The 20587-nt window shown below is 36.2% G+C and overlaps 1 protein-coding gene across 6 annotated transcripts in view; it reads left to right on the top strand.

Moving 5' to 3' along the window:
• The window catches only part of TMEM117 (transmembrane protein 117), a 548703-nt gene that overhangs the window by 281671 nt on the left and 246445 nt on the right, over positions 1 to 20587 (top strand). The gene's annotated exons all lie outside the window — the stretch shown is intronic.

The raw sequence follows: 20587 nt of genomic DNA, 5'->3' as shown, positions 1-20587 counted from the left end.
CCTGTCTGCTTTTGTGAATAATGCTGCAGTGAACATATGTGCAATGTATCCTTAAAATAGAACAATTGGTATCCCTTTTGGTATGTACCTAGTAATGAGATTGCTGGTCAAATGCTATTTCTGCCTCTAGGTCTTTGAGGAATTGCCACATTGTCTTCCACAATGGTTGAACTAATTTATACTCCCACCAACAGTATAAAAGTGTTCCTTTTTCTCCACAACCTCACCAGCCTCTGTTGTTTTTTGACTTTTTAGTAATAGCCATTCTAACTGGCATGAGATAGTATCTCATTGTGGTTTTGATTTGCATTTCTCTAATAATCGTTGTTGAGCTTTTTTTCATGTTTGTTGGCTGTACGTATTTCTTCTTTTGAGAAGTGTCTGCCCTTTGCCTACTTTTTAATGGTTTTTTTTTCTCGTAAATTTGTTTAAGTTACGTATTGTTTGCTGAATATTAGATGTTTGTCAGACGGATAGATTGCAAAAATTTTCTCCCATTCTGTGGGTTGTCTGTTTACTCTGATGATCATTTCCTTTGCTGTGCAGAAGCTCTTTATTAGTTTAATTAGATCCCATTTGTCAATTTTTGCTTTCATTGCAATTGCTTTTTGCATTTTTGTCATGAAATCTTTGCCCATGCCTATGTCCTGAATGGTATTGCCTAGATTTCCTTCCAGGGTTTTTATAGCTTTGGGTTTTACATTTAAGTCTTTAATCCATCTTGAGTTGATTTTTGTATATGGTGTAAGGAAGGGGTCCAGTTTCAATTTTCTGCATATGGCTAGCCAGTTCTCCCAACATCATTTACTAAATAGGGAATCCTTTCTCCATTGCTTGTTTTCGTCAGGTTTGTCAAAGATCAGATGGTTGTAGGTGTGTGGTCTTATTTCTGGGTTTTCTATTCTGTTACATTGGTATATGTGTCTGTTTTTGTACTGGTACCATGCTGTTTTGGTTACTGTAGCCCTGTATTATAGTTTGAAGTCAGGTAGCGTAATGCCTCCAGCTTTGTTCTTTTTGCTTAGGATTGTCTTGGCTAGTCATGATCTTTTTTGGTTTTATATGAACTTTAAAATTGTTTTTTTCTAATTCTGTGAATAATGTCAATGGTAATTTAATGGGAATAGAATTTAATCTATAAATTGTTTTGGGCAGTATGGCCATTTTAACAATATAGATTCTTTCTATCCATGAGCATGGAATTTTTTTTTCCATTTGTTTTAGTCATCTCTGATTTCTTTGAGCAGTGGTTTGTGGTTCTCTGTGAAGATGTTCTTCACTTCCCTTGTTAGCTGTATTCCTAAGTATTTTATTCTTTTTGTGACAATTGTGAATGGGAGTTCATTTGTGATTCAGCTTTCCACTTCCATGTTGGTGGTGTATAAGAGTGCTAGCAATTTTTCACATTGATTTTGTATCCTGAGACTTTGCTGAAGTTGCTTATCAGCTTAAAAAGATTTTGGGCTGAGATCATGGGGTTTTCTAGATATAGGATCATGTCATCTGCAAGCAAAGACAATTTGACTTCCTCTCTTTCTATCTGAATACGCTTTATTTATTTCTCTTGCTTGACTGCCCTGGCCAGAACATTCAATACTATGTTGAATAGGAGTGATGAGAGAGGGCAACCTTGTCTTGTGCCAGTTTTCAAGGGGAATGCTTCCAGTTTTTGCCCATTCAGTATGATATTGGCTGTGGGTTTGTCATAAATGGCTCTTATTATTTTGAGGTATGTTCCTTCAATACCTAGTTTATTGAGAGTTTTTAACTTGAAGAAATGTTGAATTTTATTAAAGGCCTTTTCTGCATCTATTGAGATAATCATGTGGTTGTTGTCTTTAGTTGTGTTTATGTGATGAATCACATTTATTGATTTGCATATGTTGAACCAGCCTTGCATCCCAGGGATGAAGCCTGCTTGATCATGGTGGATAAGTTTTTTATGTGCTGCTAGATTCGGTTTGTCAATATTTTGTTGAGGATTTTTGCATCAATGTTCACCAAGGATATTGGCCTGAGGTTTTCTTTTTTTGTTGTATCTCTGCCAGGTTTTGATATCTTGAGGCCAGAATGATGCTGGCCTCAGGATGAGTTAGGGAGGAGCCCCTCCTTTTCAAATTTTTGGGAACAGTTTTAGTAGGAATGGTACCAGCTCTTTTTTGTACCTCTGGTAGAATTCAGCTGTGAATCTGTCTGTCCTGGGCTTTTTTGTTTGGTAGCCTATTTATTACTGCCTAAATTTCAGAAGTCATTATTGGTCTATTATGGGATTAATTTTTTTTTTTTTTTTTTTTTGAGACGGAGTCTTGCTCTTTCGCCCAGGCTGGAGTGCAGTGGCGTGATCTCGGCTCACTGCAACCTCTGCCTGCCGGGTTCATGCCATTCTCCTGCCTCAGCCTCCGGAGTACCTGGGACTACAGGCGTCCGCCACCAAGCCCGGCTAATTCTTTTTTGTATTTTTAGTAGAGACAGGGTTTCACCGTGTTAGCCAGGATGGTCTCGATCTCCTGACCTTGTGATCTGCCCGCCTCGGCCTCCCACAGTGCTGAGATTACAGGAGTGAGCCACTGCGCCCGGCCTGGGATTCAATTTCCTCCTGGTTCAGTCTTGGGAAGATGTGTAGTCCAGGAATTTATCCATTTTTTTTTCTAGATTTTCTAGTTTATGTGTTAGAAGTATTTATTTATAGTATTCTCTGATGGTTGTTTGTATTTTTGTGGGGTCAGTGGTGACATTCCCCCTTATCATTTCTGATTGTATTTATTTGAATCTTCTCTCTTTTCTTTTTTATTAGTCTAGCTAGTGGTCTATCTGTTTTATTAAGTTTTCAGAAAACCAGCTCCTGGATTCATTTATTTTTTGAAGTTCTTTTTCTGTCTCTGTCTCCTTCAGTTCAGCTCTGATCTTGGTTATTTCTTGTCTTCTGGTTGCTTTGCGGTTGTTTGCTCTTGGTTCTCTAATTCTTTTAGTTGTGATGTTAGATTGTTAACTTGAGATCTTTCTAGTTTTTTTCATGTGGGCATTTAGTGCTATAAATTTGTCTCTTAACAGTGCTTTAGCTGTATCACAGAGATTCTCCTAATTGTAGCTTTGTTCTCATTAGCTTCAAAGAACTTCTTGATTTGTAGCTTAATTTCATTATTTACCCAAAAACCAGTTAGGAGAAGGTTGTTCAGTTTCCATGTAGTATATGGTTTGAGTGAATTTCTTAATCTTGACTTCTAATTTGATTGCACTGTAGTCTGAGAGACTGTTATGACTTCAGGTTTTTTTTTTCTTTGCATTTGCTGAGGAATGTTTTAGTTCTAATTATGTATCACATATTTATCCAATCCACCATTAATGGGCATTTAGGTTGATTTCATGTCTTTGCTATTGTGAATAGTGCTGCGATTAACATATGAATGCATGTACACAGATTTTTGAAACTGTTAGATTTTTGCAGTTTCTCTAACCCCTCCCTTGTTCAAAGGTCAACTGTATGTGCTTTTATATCAGATAACTGAGTATAAATGTATACAATGCTTGGTTTAGTTTGATATCAACTTCCAATTCTTCTTCACTCATTTAACTCTATAAGGTGGAATTTCTCTCCCTCCTTTTTAGATTTAACAGATATTCTCTTGACATCTACAGCATTAGGCAATATGTCAGATTCTACCTCTGTTCTTCTACCTGTATTCATATAATGCCTTGAAACTATCAGGATTTCAGAAATGGTTTCTGACCTTCAAAGTTCCAGCAGTTGGTGATTTCATATGATATTAACATTGTACAGTGTTTCTCATAGGCTGATGACTGTTTAGTACACAGTGCGCTAGTTGCAGTATTTGGCTCTGTTCAAGGAATAGTCTATTTTTAATGGGAAAAAATAGGTCATTTGGTAAAAACACCCAACATAAACATGACCTCTATTCTCAAGAGGATTTTAAAATGAATACCTTGTGGTTTCAGAGGAACACTTTTTAGGTTGGACATGCATGTAATTTACCTGTTATCTGCAGCTGTTAACATGCAAGCAGAAAGTTGATGCTTGACAGCATAAATAATTCTAGTGCAGGAACTTCAAAAAGGAGCCAGAAGAAAAAGAGAGCCATGTAGTTCTGTGTTGCAACAAAATTCGTGGATTAAGGCACAGGTATGAACTCATGGAAACTGAGTTAAAATTTCAGAAATATTGTGAAATCCCACAGTTTAAATGATAAAATATTCAGGTATGAGTAAGTCTGTTGACTTCTCAATGATAATATTGATGAGAAGCACCATTTCTACTTGATGAGGTAGCTAGGGAAAGTGGAGGCAATTTTACAGGATTTCTGTGTTGAATTCTAAAATTAGGATCATAGAGATTTTAAAATATTGTGTCGTATGTTGATAGGCATTGTATTTTTGGATGTAAAAACAACTGTATCTTTAAATGTAAATTATTAATATGATTTCTATGATAGTTTTATGTATCAATTTGGCTAGGCTGTAGTACCCAGTTATTTAATCAAATACAAATCTAGGCGTTGTTTTGAAGGTATTTTGTAGATATAGTCGACATCTCCAATAAAATGACTAAGTAAGGCTGGTCACGGTGGCGCGTGCCTGTTACACCAGAACTTTGGGAGGCCGAGGGGAGCAAATCACCTGAGGTCAAGAGTTTGAGACCAGCCTGACCAACATGGAGAAACCCCGTCTCTACTAAAAATACAAAATTAGCTGGGTTTGTTGGTGCATGCCTATAATCCCAGCTACTCGGGAGGCTGAGGCAGGAGAATTGCTTAAACATGGGAGGCTGAGGTTGTGATGAGCTGAGATCGTGCCATTGCACTCCAGCCTGGGCAACAAGAGCAAAACTCTGTCTCAAAAAAAAAAAGACTAAGTAAAATAGTTTCTTCTTGATAATGTGGGTGGGCCTTACCCAATCCGTTGAAAGGCTGCAGAAGCAAAAATTGATGTTTCCCAGAGAAAGAAGAAATTCTTCCTGAATTTTTTCAGTATCAGCGTCTTCCTAAGAAATTCCAGCCTGGTTGCCAGATCCACAGTTGCATAAGCCAGTTCCCTGAATAAATCTCTATTTATGTGTATGCCAATGTCTGTCTGTCTGTCTGTCTGTCTATCTGTCTATTTCATCATCTGCTGGTTCTGTTTCTCTGGAGAACTCTGACTGATACCATTTCCTAAATGGAAAGCCTTTTAAAGATATGAAATAAATAATATTAGGTAGATGTTGGGATACAGGTTTATGCTTCTAATGTTCCCATTTCAGTTCTCATTTCAAGCCTTGTTAAGGCTGTGCAAAGCCTGCTGGGACATATCCTCTGCCTCTCCAGCCTGCCTGCCTGCTGCACTGGGCATTCCAGCAGCAGCCCTGAGCTGCCCTCTCCGCTCCTCTCATGCCCTGCTGCTTCCAGCCTTCTCTTCCTTTGTCTGTCTGTTTTCTTCTACTTCAAACACTTTTGCCCTCCTCTGCCCTTCTCTGTAAAGCCTTCTCTTCTCTCTGCCCCCTTCTCTTCACACCAGAAGAATTAGGCTTCTCTCATCCCCGCTTCCTCTCTCATGCACAACATTTTACACAGAGGGCTCTGTTGAATTGTTTGCAAGTCTTTTTTCATTTGCTAAATGGTAATGAGTGTGTCTTATTCATCTTGGTATTCCCAGCACCTAGCACAGTTCCTGGCATCCAGGAGGTGTTCAATCAATATTGTTGAAAGAATGAATAAATAGCTGACCCTCTCCTTCAGGGATAAGCAGCTGCCTTTAAGTTCCATTGCAGATGGCTGGGAGGCATCCTAAGTGGCTTTTCTTTCAGGGCTGGGTATGCTCCTAAGCTTCTTGTTCCTGAGTTGCTTGAAGAGAAATTCCCAGGCAAACAGACCTTTAATTACCACCAAAGGCCTATGCTTTCAGTATTTGTGAGGGATTATATGTATGCCCAGCAGATTTAAGCTGATTGTGTAGAAATATCTGGCATCATATATTGGTGGCATGAATGCTTTGCAAAATGAGTATAAATTTGGGCTGATATATTTTAACCTTTTAATTAATGTCTTGAAGTCTTACCTGCATTCATTAGCAAGGAATCCAATATCCCTTTTGAAGTTATACCCGCCCAGTCAACTTTAAACTTGATGCTTTGCCCAGTCCTATGTAGGGTCACTAGGGTCTGTGTTTTTCAAATACCAGCTATAGAAAAAGCTGTGCCATTCTGATTATTCTTCTACTTCATGTGTGTCTTACTGTTAGTGTGCTACATGGTGTCATTGTTGAAGCTTGCTCCTGCATAGTTCCACAGACTTCTGTCTACTCAGCATGAGTGTTGTCCCTGGCCCAGACCCTGCATGGGCCACAGCGCTGTTTCTAACCCCAGAATGGTGAGTTCAGAAGAGCTTCCATTAGTCATACCGGGGGCTGAAAACAGCTCTCCTACACATACCCTTTAGTGAGCAGCCCAAGTCAGCAGTGTGGCCATCCACTTTCCCCACAGTTTTTGTTTGGAGACGTCTCATCATTCTTCTGTAGCGCTGGGCCTGTCAGGTCTTTCACAAGAAGCCTGTGTGCTTCCCATCTTGGGGAGCAGATCTCCTCTTTTCCTCCCTGGTGATCAGCTCTGCATGTCAGTGTCTTGCAGAGCTTTACTAGAGTCACAGAAGTTTATTACACTCTTTCCCATTCCCCTTCCTCAGTAACTTTCTTATCTTAACCCAGAGAACTACCGGGAAATTACCAAAGTGATTCCTCATGGAACCCAGGGAACATTTGCTTTGAGGTGACTTCCTGCCTCCCTGTCTTGAAATAAATGAAGCAAATATAAATTTTTATGGGTCTTTCAAATGGCACTAGATTTAAGCTCTACCTTGTCATGCATTATGTATGTAAAAATGGTAGCCCTTTCATTCAGCTATACCATCACTTTCCCCTTAAGAGGTACCAAGAAGCTTAGTCAGTTAGAATGCAGAAAGATATTTAAACTGTAGCAACTTATGGAAGAAACTGAAACAATCTAGTTTCCAAATGTGAATTGTTCACATACTTTAAAATATAGGCTAAATTACATTGTAGGCACTCATTACAATACCCTTCACTACATCATTAATTTTCAGCTTCATCGATTATTATTTTTTTACCTTGCCCTTGTTCTAGCCAGGATATTTCACTAATTGCACAGCCTCGATCATATTTCAGGAATCTTCGTTCTTCTACTTCCTTTTATGGCACCATCCGATCCAACATAAAAATAATTTTCTCCCAAAGCTATGTTGACCTTTTACTATCCCAGTGTTTCTCCCATAAAAAAAATTAATAGTTACCATTCGTTGAAACTTTGCTATACTAATTGGTTCTTTATATTTTTGGTAATTTTTAAAATGTGGAAATAATCTATCTGCATAAATGTGAAGGCCGATTGCACACATGTATATCTTAATTATTGTGGAGTAAATTGTTATAAAATATTATTAAGTGAACACTCATGTTGCTCATGTTATCATCACTGATGTCAATCAAAGGAGTATTGTCAGGATCCCAGAAGCTGCCCTCTGGCTGTCCTAGTGATAAACCTCTCCCTTCCCTCCAAAGTAATAACTATCTCATGTTTTAGGCCCTTTGCTTTCTTACTTTGCTAAATAGTTTTACCACTTATACAACTTCTCTAACACCATAGCTTAGTTTTGGCTATTTCTGAGTTTTATATATTTGTAATTATATAATGTTTTTCGTGAGGGGGTTTTGACTTCTTTTCTGTGACAGTTTCTGAGAACTATCCAGGCTTCAATTAGTACTAGTTTTCATTGTTGAACAGTCTCCATTGTAGGACTGTACTATAATATGCTCATCCATTCTTCTGTTGATAGGCATTTGGGTAGTTTCCCATTCCAGATTATTGTAAATAATGATGCTATAAACATTCCTGTACCTTTCTCTTGGTGCCGATGTGCACATCTGGGCCTGGATTTTTCTTGTGGGAAAGTTTCTAAATATAGATAGAATTTTGTGAGTAGTTACAAATCTACTTTTTATTCCTATGTACATTTTGGTAATTTGTAAATATTTTTTTTTCTAGAAACTTATTGATTTCACCTAAATTTTCATTTTTAGTTTGCATATCATTTCAAAAAAGAGCTGATTATTTGTTTAATCTCTGAAGAGTCTATAGCAATGCCCCTATTTCATTTCTGACATTGATTTCTGACATTGTGCTTTTTCTGTATATTTTTATCAGTCTTGCCAGGGACTGATTAATTTTACATCTTTTCATAGGACTAGCTGTGTTGGTCTATTGTATAATTCCTTTTTTCTTTACTACTTATTTAATTGAAGTCTTTGAAAAACTTATATATTTCTCTCTTTGTGGTTAATTTTGCTGTTTCTTCTCTAATTCCTTGACAAGGATTTTTAATCATTCAGTTTTAGCATTTCTTATTTTCCAATATATTTATTCAAAATTAAAAGTTTAAGCATGGTGTTAGCTCTTTCTCACAGTGCTTTTTCATTATTATCCTGTTCAAAATATTTACTCTGCCTCATTGAGGTTTCTATTTTGACTCCTGTTATTTGGAAGTGTCTCTCTTAGTTTCCAATGATCTGGGAGTTCTCAAATTATATGTTACTGATGTATAGTTTAGTTATATTATGGACAAAGAATATCCTATGTATAATTTAGTCATTTTAATTTTTTTGAGACTTGTTTATGGCCCTGCTGATGATCAATATTTCTAAGTGTTCTCTGTTGCATTAAAAGAATGTGCATTCTGTAGTTGTGGGGTGAGTTTTTCTCTATATATCCATTAGGCAGAGTTTGCTCATCCTCTTATTTAAATCCTTTATATCCTTACTAGTTTTTGTCTGCTTGTTCCATTGATTATTGAGTAAAATATGTTATTTCACATTTTCTATGGGAATTTATTTTTCCTTAATGTTTTGCCAATTTATTTTAATTTATATATTTTGATAGCACACTGTATCTTCCTGATAAGTTGACCCTGTTATCATTAGTAAGAATCTGTCTTAATTTATAATAACACTATTCACCTTTAAAATTGATATTAATTTTTTGCATGTTATCTTTTCCCACTATTTTCAACCTTTATGTAGCCTTAGTTTTAGGTATTTTTATAGCAGCATATAATTGAATTTTTACTTTGCAGGTCTGAAAAATATCTTTATTCTGTTCTCACTTTTTCTGTTTTCTGCATTGTCTGTTTTGTTCCTTGTTTTTATTTCATTTTGAGCTTTTTATTTTCCTTGTTAGAGATTTTCTTCAAATATATGATAATACCTGAAGTCTATCCATATTTAAGGCTGAGCGATAAAAAGATGACTGGGAAGTCTCTGTGCATGGATAGGCTTATTGATGGATAAGAATTAGGGAGACGGAGGCAGTGTAGGAATTTGGCCGTTTCACTGGGAGACCCTCAATTGTTAATAAGCCTTTTTTAAGCGGGAGGGGCTGCTCAGGTTTTTTTTTTTTTTTAGATGAAACTTCTGTCTTTAACCTAGACAAATAACATTGTGGATGATGGGACTCATATGTGTATGTACGCACACACACACACCCTTTGTATTTTAAAGCTCCTTCTCATTAAGGTACCTCATTCCAGGCTTGAACTTCTTCATGTAGCAAATCTAAGTTAGGTGGGGTGAAAGTCATTTCCAGGTTTCATTGCATCAGGGAAGATACCTGGTGGCCTAACAACTCATTGTGAAAGATTTCTACTGATCCTCCATTGGAGGATCATTTTTCTCTTTCATTCCTCTTCTCCCTTGCCTTCAGAAATCCTGAGCTTCTCATCCCTGAGCATTATTGGGATCCAGAGGTAGAGTTTAGCTTCCTTCTTATTACGTGCTCCAGAAAAAGTCAATACAACAAAGAAAGCTGAAACTATGACCATCCCCGTTCCTCAACCTGCTTTCTAAAATTGCATTAAAAATTTCTCATGTTCTGTCATTTCTTCTCCTACTCTGCAGTTTTTTTTAAATTCCTACATTGTCATTGTAGTAAATTTTGGAAGAGGGAAACATAATTTCTCACTCCACCAAGTTTATGTGTAATCTTACTTCTAGGGTGCTGTTTACATGTGGCACCAAAAGGCCTAAAAAATAACATCTAAGAGACAGTTGAAGCAGGCGTATCTAGTTCAAAGACACTGGGCAGGTGTTGAAAAAGAAAGGATTATTGTCAATAAAGCACAGTGTATTTTACTCATGGTCCCAACTACTTACACCCGAATCAGATGGTAAGAGCAAGTACAAGAACAAGTAAAAGTGAAAAGTGAGTTTTCCATAATATCTTTGGGAATTTGAGACTGCAGGGCATCAGTGTCCCTGTTGCTATTGGCTTATGGTAGCACAGGCATGGTACAATGATGTGGGTGTATTCGTTGACTGATTACAGACATTATAAGGGAGGCATCTGTTGTAATAACAGAATTTGCAAAGATGTCTGCATTGTCCTTGGCACAGACATGAGTACCTTGGTCTTGGTGCACATGTTGACAACATGAGTGGCAGTAGCAGGCTCTTTGGTGGGCATCAGTTGAGGAGAGGGTATCTCTGGAACGACTTTTGACATTGGAATCAACTAGCCTTCATGACAGTGAGTGGAACAAGAGGAAAATAGCACTGTAATAGCTAACAGTACTGGTTCCAACAGCGCAAAGGAAACTCTCAGAAAACTTACTGAGTTATTTGGAGGAACTCGATGGGTCTGAAATGTTCACAAGATGGGTGGAATTGTGGCTTTTCTTCTCTCCTCTCTTTTCCTTTTTCTTTTTTCTTTTTTGACCATGGTCTGATAGCTGGTGTGGTGCAGCTTTTGAAACACACATTTCAAAAGCAGAGCATGAAATTCTTGGTGGTTAAGTCAAGAGAAACTATATAATTAGTAAAATTATGAAACAAATTTATGGGGCAATGAGAACTAATTCACTTCTAATTTGAAGGGCATTTGATGATAATGAGGCTTTGTGAGGCTAAAGAGATGTCCCTTGGGCTTTAGAGCTCTTCGTGGAAGGTCCAAGTTCAGGTATGGCCAAGCACAAATGGGGAAAGTGCTTCATAATCCTTTATCTGATATGCCACTTCTATATTATTGGCAAACTCAATTCCAGGGCCCCTCTCCCAAACTCCTGTGTTGCTCTCTCCAGCTCTATTCTATACTACTAAATGATGTCTGCTTAATATTATCTTCTTGTTACCTTTTTCTGACACTTTGTAAGAGACCTATAAAATACCTTTGGTCTTCAGAAATGCAGCCTCCACTCTCTCCAGGTTACACATTATCTGCCTTTATTTTATCTTTTGTCAACACTTTATATTTCAAAATCAGGCTCCCTTTATATTAGCTAGTTAAGTGATGTCAAATCTAGCTTTTCATCTATTCAGTCCACAGATATTCCCTCACTTATTGTGACTCAGTTGACACACTCACCGTTTGTCCCACATCTCTCAAAACGGAGACACATTGGTCTTTTGGGGTTTTTGTTTTTGTGTTTTTGAGACAGGTTATCACTCTGTTGCCCAGGCTTGAGTGCAGTGGTGCGATCAAGGCTTGCTTGCTGTAGCCTTGACCTCCTGGGCTCAAGCAATCCTCCTAGCTCAGTCTCTAAGTAGCTTGATCTACAGGTATGTGCCACCAAGCCTGGCTAATTTTTTGGTTTTGTAGAGATGTGGTGCACTATGTTGCCCAGGCTTAACAGATTGGTCTTAACTGGACCATATATCACATTTTTTAACTGGAGAGAGAGGGGAGTGCTATTCTAAATTTCAGGACACCTGTGAAATTTATATGCGGAAACAGTACATTAGATTTAAACAAAAGTTTCCCCCATTTCCTAGAGCAGTGCCACAAAGTGTGGGCACATCTGTTTATCTTCGTTCTAATTAGGAATAATTTGAGAACCAACCTCAGTCTACCAACTACACTGATGGCTTTTTTCGTATAGCCAATTTAGTGTCATTTATTTCTAAAAGGCTAGAAGAATGGTTGCACAGTTAAAATTGAACAAAATACTCAGAACCACAATTTTGAGACTCTACCCTCTTTCCTGGGTGAATATTTACAATGCTTTTCATTGCAACGAATATAATCTCAGTGACGTTAGCTCAAGAACAAAGATAAGATAGGGAACAGTGATTCTTAGGAAGCAACATGGATGTCCCATGGAATCCAAAGTGCTGGTATACATGTCCCAGGAAGGCATTGGAATTAGACTGCCACACCACCCATGTTTTTTCCTGTCTTCTCTCCTTTGCATATGTCAGCCAGCTTTCATCCTCTGCCTGCCCTCTCACTCTCTGCCACTCTCACTCTCTTTCCTTCTCTTGCTTTGTCTGCAGATTACAGGGGATAAAATTGTGGTCTCCAACAATCACTGGGTTATTTTCTCATATAACCTCCAGGAAAGATATTTCCTTCTTTCTCTCTTTTTGTATTGGTTCTAAATTACCAGAAAATGAAACAATAGCAGAGTTGGGCATCATTATATATGTCTCCATAAGATTACCCCAATGGCAGGAAGAAATTACTAGAAAACAGGCACTGAGTGATAATCCAAGATGGGACCACTAGCTCTGGGGTGCTATTTTCTTTCCCTTGAGAATTTATGAGTTTACAAGTATCAGGGTCATGGTCTAGCATGCAGTGAGACATCAGTAATTATTTGTTTAATGAATAAATGAATATAAATTAAGATAGGTGCTTATCCAATATAAATTTACATGCTGCAATAAGGTTCCTGGGTAAAGACAGTTCCCTTCTCCCTTCCCCATATTACTGGAGCCTAAAATTGTTTCAACAGGAATATGGAGTAAATCATTGGGAAATAGTGTTGAGTAGCTACAGGGAAGAGAAAAAGAGGTGGTTGAATTCATATCCAGAGGAAGATGGACGAAAAGAAGAAAGGGAAGAAGAAGGAGGAGGAGAGAGAAGAGAAAGAAAAGAAATTGTCACAACTGCTTTGAATTTGAAAATTTTGTAGGAAATACAAGAACAGTCTCATTTTTCAGGTTTCTTCATTTTATTATATACAGTGGACAAATTATAGTTCCTGGTAAATGTTAATTATTGTATTTATGTCCCATTGTTTTTATTCCATTATTTTGATCATTTGCAACCATGAACACTTGCCTCCACTGACACATACCCATTAAAATTGAACTTGGTTTTTGTTCTACTTTGAACAGCATCAAAATCTTTGCAAAACTTGTAAGTTATTTTATGCTCTTCTAATTAGTTTAGATAGAAGAATCATTATATAGGGTAAATTAATGAATGCCATTCTGGCTTAGCTTACAATTCCCTTTTACAATAATAAAAACTTATGGCAATGCATTGTATATATTTTACTTGAATAGTTCTAAACACTTAATTTTATTTAACATTAAAATGTGACTAAATTAATTATGAAATTACTTTCAGGTAATTTGTGACTCTCTGGATTCCTTTGGGGATTTATTGGGGTTCTCTTAGCAACAAGCTCAGGATTTTAAAGCTTGGTTATCTGTATCATTTTTCTAATAACTTTAGTGAAGATAAATGAAGTCTCTTTGTTGTATTTGTTTACTTCATTAGAGGTAGAAGACAGAACTATTCAGAGCATCAAATTAGATTGCATATTCCTGGAGTGTTTGGGAAGTTGATAAAAGAAAAGAATTAAACTATGAAAGAAACTTGGGATATAACCACACAAAATCTGGGACTTTAGAATTAGTTTTGAGGCTATATTGTTTTTTTAACCTTATAGACCTTTATATTTTGACTTTAAAAGACACACAACAAATGTAGTTTTACAGTATCCATTTGAAGGGCAGTGGAATACATTTTGTTTCCTTTTTTACATATGGATAAAATAAATGTGTTTTACTGTGTAGCTCTGGTATTGTTTGTGCCAGCAAATTGGTGCACTAAATCATGTATTGATAAGTAATCTCATTAAAAAAATACTTTAATATGATTAAGTAGATTTTCAATATTTTACTTTTTAAATTATTCAACTGACGTTCGAAGTAAGTAAATTTACAGCATGTGTTGCAGAAAGTCAAAGATATGTTCTTTATTTTGATTTATTTATATTCTAGCCTCTAGCTTTTTATTCCAGAAGAGGTAATAAAAATGATACAATAACGCTCTATTCTAACTTTGTTAGAGCATCATAATTACATGGCACACAATTTGTCTTTGATGTTTGCTTTTATTTTATCTTGTATTGCAAATCCTTGCTTTTACCTTTTATGCTTTTATACTCATCCTACTTTGACCCTGATGTCAAATGATTTAAGTAATTTACTACTTAATTCATTTACTTATTTATTGCATTCCTAAAACATACTATACCCTGGGCCAAGAATTCCATTTGCCAAAAAAAAAAAAAAAAAGATACATGTTTTTTACCCTTGATGAAGTAAATCTTATGGGAGAGAGGGGCAATGTAAGAAAATCATTAAAATACTCTGGGAAAATGATTTAACATAGAGGTATAGTCAAAGTATTATGACAACACTAAGGAAGCGATAACTTTCAAAAGTAATGGCGGTAGGTTTCTCAGTGGACAGACTGAGTTAGTAATCTCAAGCCAGAAGACAGGGATTGGCATGGGACAATAAAGAGAGCATTCTGGGCAGCCATTATAAGTGTATTATGAAATGGTGGTATATTGGTGAGATTGATTTCCTAGTAGGAGGAGGGCCTGAAAGAAGGAGATTCTGAAATATAAGGAGGTGAGTCTAAAAATGAAGATGCCTTGCAGAGTGGAGGTTCTTCTTATCCATGTTGTCTTAGTCCATTTTCACGCTGCTGATAAAGACATACCTGATACTGGGAAGAAACAGAGGTTTAATGGACTTACAGTTCCACATGGCTGGGAGGCATCACAATCATGGCAGAAAGCAAGGAGGAGCAAGTCACATCTTACATGGATGGCAGCCAGCAAAGAGAGAGTTTGTGCAGGGGAACTCCTCTATTTAAAACCATCAGATCTCATGAGACCCACTCACCATTGCGAGAAGAGCACAAGAAAGACCAGTCCCACTTATTCAACTACCTACCACTGGGTCCCTCCCACAACACGTGGGAATTGTGGAAGTTACAATCCAAGATGAGATTTGGGTAGGGACACAGCCAAACCATATCATATGCTTTACCCTGTGACATTGGGGACCACAATATTATTTTGAAAAATGGAAGCCAGTAGGCCAGAAGTTTACCTTTTTTTACATGCATATTATGAAATAGTTGTACTAGAAGCTTTGCATACTTTATATCATGTGTTCCCCAATAAACCCCTGGGAAGGAAAGGTATTTTTATTCCCACTATATAGATAAGGAAATGGATGATTATCAAAGTTGATCATTTGTCCCAAGTCATGGGGGTATGGGGTGGGTTGCAAGCTTAATCTTTTCTGGTTCCAGGACTTCTGCTTCTCCAGTATGCCCTGTTTCTTTGCTAGAAATCCCCATAGTGTCAATAAAGAATTTACTGTGGGTGGAAATAGTTACAAAAGAATAGGAAATTATTACTTTAGTTTCAGATTAGAGATGATTATGGACAGAATTTAGACATTGATAGTGGTGATGACAGAAAAACAGCATAGATTTGAGAGCCTTTCAGAAGTAACATTAGTGATTAATCACTAATGTTGAGAGTAAAGGAAAGGGAGAAATTGATGTAATACTAATGTTTCTGTATACAGCACAAATGAATTTCACTGAATGGGCTGAAGTAAGGCAAGAAATGGAAGAAAGAATTGATGTATGCTGGATGTATTCACAGTGAGGGTGGGCTTGGTTAATGATACTCTGTCTCCAGTCTTCTTAGATATGTCTTCCTTATAGAACTTAGAGGGAATTAATGGCTAAAGTTAGGAAATTTGAGTTGGGATTTTATCAGTGACCATTGTTAGGTTCAGATGCAATTTTAATCATTACAGGCTACAGCTAACAATTGTCTGCAGCTTTTTTGTGACATTCCAGGGGATCTTGCCCCATAGCTTCAAACCATAGGTCTGGCCTGGAAGGTCCTTACACATGTATTGAGCTCCATCAAAGTATTTTAAATCAAGAACTGGAGATTTTGAGCAAATATACTATAATGTGGTTATTTGGATAATAGTCGAGTAAGTGACTGGAGTCATTAATCTAGTTAATCATTTCATTACAAACACAAAATGATTGAGGAAAGGTTAATTTTAAAAATCTAGGTTTAGTTCCTGGCATTTTGTAGTGACAAATTTTCACTTTAATGCCTTAAGAATCCTTAGAGCTTTTGCTTTAGTTTTAGTGTGTTTAATGCAGACCTGTACTCATGCAAGTCAACTCCTCGCCCATGATTTACTTGTGTGTGAAGCCCCCAATCTTATTTATGTTGTCCAAACATGGCTGAGAGAGACAGCTGTGACATTATGAATCCAGCTGGCCACAGATGGGTTTTCAGTGAAGCATGGATCCATATTGGTTTGGTGATCTGTGTGTACTGCCTCCTGTTAAAATTCAGACTCAACCACTAAATCACCTGGCATTGACTGCAACCACTTATATATGACTAATAGACTGAAGTGAACTGGAACTTTTGTTGCTAGTGATCAAGACCCTTACTGTAAGACCAATTCACTATATTATAGTTTTATTGACTATTTTGCTCATGTTAGAGTCTGTTTAGTTTAGTCATTTTGCAACAGGTTTTAATAGGCTTGGTATCTCATATTGTCAAGATGTTATGATAATTAGCCTTTTCCAGATCTTGTATATTGAAATCTCCACATGTTTGTTATGGATTTGATGGTTAAGGTTTAAATCTCGAGGAAAAAATAATTGGAGTTAGAGGCTGAGAAAAAATTTATTTAGGATCTTAAAAGCCTATATCAATGATCAATAGTTACTTAGAAGGCTGGTAGAACTGCAAGATTTTCTAGATAGTGGAAAAAAGAAAACAAATAAAGCATAAAAGAAAACAAAGGATGTATGAGTTGTTAAAATAATCAGCTAATGCACCAAACAAAATAACTTTAATTGTGCCTCTTAGCAAATAAAGTTTAATTCTGAATTACTTGCCCAAATCATTAGGTATATGAAACCTCACAATTTCACTTTTCTAGAGTCCAATGTGATATTCAAACTGGCTAAAATTGCTAATATAAATATATGCCTGTCTTGTTGTTTACAATCCAACCAGGAAATCTTGTTAAATGTTAATGGATATGCAAATGAGTGAAATAGTAGCTGAAAATTTTTATGACAGGTCTGCATATTTGTAATTCTTCTTCATATTTATCCAAAGCAGCAAAAATAAGAATAATTACTGAATAATGACTAGTCTTTATATATTATTCTTCATTTTTAAGTATATTAGTTATTTCATAAGTTGTCAGTACTATCTCATCTGCATTGTTATAGCATCTAGCACTTATCATATGTCCACAGCCACAGGCAAGGATACTTTATTTTGTGCTGATATATTACTCTGGGTGAATACAGGACAGTTATCTTCCAGTCAGTCAAGAAGCTATAAATGTAGCTGGAGAGATAAAGTGAACACACAAAACAATTTTTAGAAGTTTTTAATATCTTCCTCCATGGAAAAGTTTTTCATGATTCAATCTCATTTTATTGCTGTTTCTAGGATTTAATGTATGGAGATCTACCCATGCCATATATAAATAAATATGAATGATTTGGGTCACTTTATTAAATCATAATTTAAACAAATATTTATTAATTCTCCACTGGAGAATCAACAGTAGACAAGATAGCCAAAATAGCTTCCTATTCTTCTGGACAGTTTTTCTCTTGGTTTTCAGTGATAGGAGCTTGTTTCTTGACATCCTAGTAATTTTTGAATGATGGACAGATATTATGTATAAAAGTGTGTAGAGGATAAAACAAAATTTTATTTTTCCACAAAACGTTTACTTTTTCCTTTGTTAAGTGGAGACAGTAGAAGCTGATCACCACAATCCGGTCATCAAATGGCCTGGGTAAGGGCTGGTTTATACTTTCATCAAGGATTCATCCATCTCTGGTTTTCTGTAGCCCTCCAGAGGGCTGTATTCTCTTGGACCACATTCTCTAGCTGGTTCTGAACTCTAATAGAGTCCTCAATATGAGGAAGTTGCCAAACCTCCCTAATGCTCTTTAGAGATTTTACTTAGTCTTTTAGTCTCCTTCCTGTACAAGTTCAGAAAGGTTTGGCAAGTGTCTTGAAAGGCAACCAGCTGTGTGTCATGCTGTCTTCTGGGTTTCTCCTTCCTCACTAGGATCTTGGCTCCTTAAATTTCCAATGTTGTCTGTTCTTCACAGTTCTAACTTTCCACAGTTCTCTCTAATCTGGTATCTTGATTTTTCTAGTCTTCATTGCCTCAACAATTTTAATTTTTTGATTATTTAAACAGTGTTAACACTTTTGATTAACATATATTCAAATTGTATACACATGTACAGTAGCACCACTTCATTAAAACTCCTTTTGTCAGTAACCTCCATGATACCAAATTTGTGACATTTTTTGCATTTTTAAAAAACTTTTAAGTTCAGGAGTACACGTGCAGTTTTGCTATATAGATAATCTCGTGTCATGGGGGTTTGTTTTGCAGATTGTTTCATCACTCAGGTATTAAGCCTAGTACCCATTAATTATTTTCCCTGATCCTCTCTCTTCTCCCACCCTTTTCCCTCTGAAAAGCCCCAGAGTATGGTGGTGGTTTTGGTTTTTATTTTTTTAGTTCTTAGCTGGATGATTGATCTGTTGCAAGTGTATCCAGCCGCCTGTCTCTATTTTTAGATAGTAAAATAAAAGAATGATACCTTCTCTTATACAAATGTATGCAATTACAGGGAATATACCCTAAAATTTCCACTCTACCCCAAGATATTCTAGAACTAATTGGAAAAGTGGACAGGTGGGGCATTGAACAAGTTCTTCAAATTAGGTATCATTGAAAGAACTGGGCAATTACCAGAGCTAATCCTTTATAGTAATGTTGAGCTCACTGACCAAGAGCTGTTCAGTGATCGTGGTACTGAATGGTGCTACACCAAGTTGTCCAAGTGAATAACTTGGGGGCTTTCAAGTGGACGCCACTTTGATTGGTGAATTCAACATGAATTGAAACTCAAGACTTGATGGTTGCTCTGGAGAGCTAAAGGTTCTGCATACTATTCTTGACTTCTTATTAGGATTTATCTTAAAGGGAAATAAGTCTTAATTTTTATCATCTACTAAGCTACTTGTGGACAGAGTAGATATTTGTTGTGTTTTATATCTTCACTAACACTTATAAGAAGAAGATGTTGCTTAGTGGTTAAATTTCTGCGTTTGTGAGTCAATCAAGTTTAAATTTAAATCCTGTCCATTTACCAGATGCTTGACCTTAAGCAAGTTGCAAAAACTCTGTAAATCTCAATTTCATATTGTGAATTAGGAATAATAATACATTTCATTGTACCAGTGTGAGAGTTGATGTATACACTGTATTTAAAGTGGTAATAACTATCTTTGGCACCTTATAAGCGTGCAATTTATGGTAGCTATAAATTTTGGGCTACTATCAAAGTCCATGGAATTGGAGATCCAGAATTTTGGGGTTGTCCTTAAAACACTTACAGAGAGCCTCCAAGGTAGGTGAATGAAGTCTGTTGAAAAAGAGTTATGTTAAGAATTTTTAAGTTTGCTTTTGTTGTTAAATAAAACTAGTTAAATATCTGTTTATTTTATGGATAACAGAACCATCTGAAATAACTCCAGAAAAGAAAAAACTGAATTGGAGATAGTTTACCTCTCAGTGACTTCAAAAACATGTTTCTTCATAATTTCAGTAGATAAATAATGAACAATCGTTATCTATTGGATGTATTTTAAAATTAAGAAGAATTAAGTTTTACCAATACTCTAATTGTACAGGTATTATGTATAAGAAAAGGAGCAAAATTTAAGATAAAAGTAGTTAAGTGAACAAAAACTGAAGAGTAAAATAAAAACTAAAAGAGGGAGAGAGAAATTTGTCACCTAGCTACCATTCGTTAGTTATATGATATGAATAGGGCAAGTTATGTGATCTGAGTCCCAGTTTTTTCAGAGAAATTGCAAAATTAGAAAAATAATAATTAGTGTTTTCTTGAATATTAAATGAAAAAGTAGAAATGAAAATGCCTGATGAACAGTAAGCCTGGTCTTAATACTAATATTTAATGATCAGTGGAAATAGGAATTAGCTATACAAAAAGTAAATGGTATAATTACATTTTCTTATTTATATTTCAGTAATAATTTAAATCACACATATTTGGATCAAATTTCGTACTGCTTTATTATGCATGGAAATTTTTCTTAAATCTCGATATTATTCTGAACGTTATTCAGGTATGATGTTATATCTAAAGCCTAATCCCAGCATTTTTCCAATTGTTTTGATTTGATGGAACTGAAGGAAAGTTAGCTCTTCTCTCCTCTTTGAAGTTACTCCAATTTAGGAAGTGTTTCTGCTCTGCTCATACTTGAGTGAGCATGCAATAATACCTTGGCTGAGTATTTCTGTTTGATTTTTCAAAAGCTGTCATTAGTCGTACAGCTCAAATATGAAGTGCACATGGTAATTGGTGGAGCCACATTCAGTC

The sequence above is a fragment of the Pan troglodytes genome, chromosome 10 (genome assembly GCF_028858775.2).
Source record: "Pan troglodytes isolate AG18354 chromosome 10, NHGRI_mPanTro3-v2.0_pri, whole genome shotgun sequence".
Lineage (NCBI taxonomy): Eukaryota > Metazoa > Chordata > Mammalia > Primates > Hominidae > Pan > Pan troglodytes.
The sequence above is the reverse complement of the archived record's forward strand: the minus strand, read 5'-3'. Positions and strand labels throughout refer to the sequence as shown.